The sequence below is a fragment of the Morus notabilis genome, unplaced genomic scaffold (genome assembly GCF_000414095.1).
Source record: "Morus notabilis unplaced genomic scaffold, ASM41409v2 Scaffold825, whole genome shotgun sequence".
NCBI classification, from domain to species: domain Eukaryota; kingdom Viridiplantae; phylum Streptophyta; class Magnoliopsida; order Rosales; family Moraceae; genus Morus; species Morus notabilis.
Genome location: NW_010358062.1, coordinates 519710 through 523607, shown reverse-complemented (window position 1 = coordinate 523607; position 3898 = coordinate 519710).

Here is a 3898-nt window from a genome sequence, read left to right as displayed (position 1 = left end):
CAACAACAACGTCTAGTATATATATTAGAAGCCTTTTATTCTGACTATATATGACATAGTATATGTTGGTATTAGAAGTGGTAACACTAAAAAAGAATGAACCACCAATTTATGCATTTAATTGCTATTAATTAATAGATAGTGAGAGAAGTTATACCATCAAACAATTCATTTGGTGGGGAAACAATACTTTTACGACATGTTTTGTAAACCATATTCTTCATATTGTATTATTAAAAATTAATATGGGGACGTTTGTTTTCTATATTCGTCCCTGATTTTGAATCATGATTCATAGTTCTCTACAGTGTTTTCTCTCACAAAAATACACGTAAAACGAGAATAATTCTGAATCATGATTCTGAATACATAAACCAAACGTCCTATAGTGATTGAATGGCAACATTTATACAGCGTACGTACAAATTAATATGATGCTAAAAATTATTACAATGCGTCCTGCGATGCAAATACAAAAAAAAAAAGACTATTAAAAAACAATAAAAAAAATCTTTCAAAAATATCAAACCCTTGGACAAGGGTAGGGATTCGGAAAAGTGATCGGTTTCAAGACCGATCTTAGGTTTGGGTTGAGATCGAGTTTGAAGACCGAGATTTAAGACAATGGTCATTCAATATATCTGTTCATACTTATTTGGCAATAACAAACCTATTTACTCATTCACATCTTCCTTGATCTGTCAATTTTTCTTGCCATGATTCCTCTCAAAATCAGTAGGTGTGTGAGCACCGGTTAATTTTCTCGTGATCTTCAATTCTCTTTCCAACCTTTTTGGCTATGGCTTCGTTTTCTCTAAATGTGAGAGCAAAAAACCTAGTAATTGAGGGCCAAAAAATAAAAATAAAAACCGCACAAAGAGACATATTTATACTGTTAGGTTTTAAAGTTGGATTTTTCAATCCCTACCCCTACTGATTGAAAAACTTGCTAGGGAGTGGCCAGCAGAGAAGCGAATGAGAAAGATGAATTTATTAAACGGAAACACATGATTGAAAAACTAGCTAGGGAGTCGAAAGATGAATTTATTAAACGGAAACACAACCTTCTTAAGACCGTTGATTCACTCAGAATACCAGAATTTAAGACATCAAAGTCTAGTTGATTCCCTCAAGAATACCAAGAACAATGGAATAAAAGAGAAATTCTGTTTAGAAAACTCAATTTACAAATCACCTTCCTCCAAAATGAAATTACAAGGCTATTTCTAGACCTCTAAACCTATCCATATATATTCATGACTTATCATTAAACTAAAATCTTTTGAAATTCTAAAACCTCCCAAAAATAAATTCAAAATCTTAGAATTCGAAACCCCAAAATAGATACAATCATGAACTCAAACTCTAGTATTCTAAACCCCAAAATAAATATAATACTAAACCCAAATTCTTAGAATTCCAAATTGACCTTCAAAATAAATAATATTAAATTCTCAAGAATAAAGTCAAGGCTTTTGATTTTCCCATCTTAGCCATGAATTTACATTCCTTGTTTAATGCATAATCCGCCCTTAGGTGAAGAAAATTCACCTTGAATTTGGAGCATCCTCATCCGATGAATTGTCACCATGAAACAGACGAGCGGTTTCACATTAAAACGTCCGTCAGAGGTGCATAAATGACTTTGAGCTTGAGTCGATAAGCATTGAGAATTGACTTCTCTAACTATCTCGAAAGGTCTTATCTTGCGAGCAGATAAGAGTATGTTTGATAGATGAATCCAGAATCATGATTCTAGATCCTGGTTCAGAATCGATGTTTACTTTGGATGATTCTGAATCATGATTCGGAATCTAATAGCTCAAATCATAATTCTAAAACCACCCCCTTCTTGATTCAATGTGATTCAAACCCCTGATTCTGAATCATGATTTGAACCCAAAATTATAAATCATGATTTTGATTCTAGAATCATTCTGTTTTAAATCCTCATACCAAACGAACTCTTATTGTGCTCGCATGTAGGAAAATGATATGTAGTCAAGATAGCCCAAACGAAGCCCCACACAGAAAATCCATGAACTAATGCTTCAAATCAACAGATTGCTTGTACTTCACAGTAGACTCTCATGATTGTGGCACGTTTGTTGATGAATCTATTGCAATTGATTCACGAAATCCTCAGCTTTTCCATGGATACAATTATGACTAAGAATTGGAGCTATAGATCAATAGGAAAACACATCTCTAATCCATAGACTATCTAAAATGGACTTAAACTGTTGCATCTATTGATGGGTCTTTTGGACAATCTTCATAGTGACATGAGCTATAATCAACCTCAAGGAAAGGTCTCATTTTTTTTGCTGATTCGAGTTTAGAATTCGAGTTTTGTTACAGTAAAAAGCTCTCAGAAACAGTCATATCTAACTTTTTTACTACAGTAAAAAACTCTCACACAACATTACATCTCAACTCGAATTAGCGAACCGAACGGGCCCCTACCACATGGCTAACAAGGAAGATCACAAATGAGGTCAGTCGCGTAGCCAGCGTACGTAGAGAGATTGGCCACCAAGCCAAGCCGACAAAGAAGAGGTTGCCTCCTAGCCAATTTAGCTAAGGTTGATAGCTTTACTAATGATGAGGTCGACGCCTTAGATAGAAAGGACAGTTGGACACAAAGGCAGACTCTTTGGCTCGCCATATTCACGATGCATGCTTTGTTCGAAAATATTTACCACGACCTAATTAGCTCGGCCATATTCACCTAAGCCTATATGCAAAATATGCTAAATTAATCAACACGAGATCCGCCTAGCAAACGGATAACCACAAAGCGATCCGGAAATCACGGGATTATCTTCAAAAAATTACCTTGATTCGAATTTGAGCAAATAAGAAAGTCAATCCACAAATCATGAAGATAAGGAGGATTCAAAAAAAAAAAAAGGAAATTATAAATAATCTTCTCATTTAATTCAAATAATTTGTATTTATCTTTAGAGGGCTATAAATAGAGATCTATCCCGCACTAGGAGGGAGAAGAAGTCCAATTTTTGACATTTGTCCTAAGTGCTCTTATAATTGTCTTTTTCATAATAAAATTTCTCCAACCCTAAGTGAACTACTATAAATTTATATATTCTTTGCTTTCTTTTATTTTTTTTCTCATCATGATCTGCCTACATTAACAATGTGAGCTAATACGTGGTGAGGTAATCACGAGAGTTTTATTTGTCGGATGAATTTTGATTGTCAACAGCATCTATTAACATAGCGATTATGAGCAAATTTAGCGCGAGACATTCTTTAAATATTGTCCGACTAAATATCTGCAGGTGATAGGAATTGCTAAAACCAAACTTCGTATTAACAAGCTTCCATAAACTTCACTAAAAATGACTGAAAAAAACTGTCGCTATCAGAAACAATAGCAGGGGGTTAACCGTGTAAACGATATTCCTCACTGTGATGTATAAGTTGTGCCACATTAACCACGTCAATTGTCTTTTTGTATGGAATGAAAATTAACAATCTACTACAGCATAAATAGAACCGCGGATTCAAATGAAATAAAGACAAGAGAAAATATATATTATCTTCACGGAATAGACAATAACACCGAAAATGAATCCAAAATCAAATTTCAAATAACATATAGGACTCAGAATATGCCCAAGAATAATAAAAAAAATCATAATCCCAAGATTAAAATAAGGATATAGCCGATATGTTAATGGTGTCAATCTCAAAACAGATTCAATAAAAAAATTACTAAATAAATAAAACAATATATATATATATATATATGACCACGATAAAATGCAATTGCCCATAACATATACACGGGTTTTAAAAATTGACTATAAATACCGAAAAAGATAGTCGTAAAATTTCTCAAATTAATCCCAACAGTAAACAATTGCCTATACAC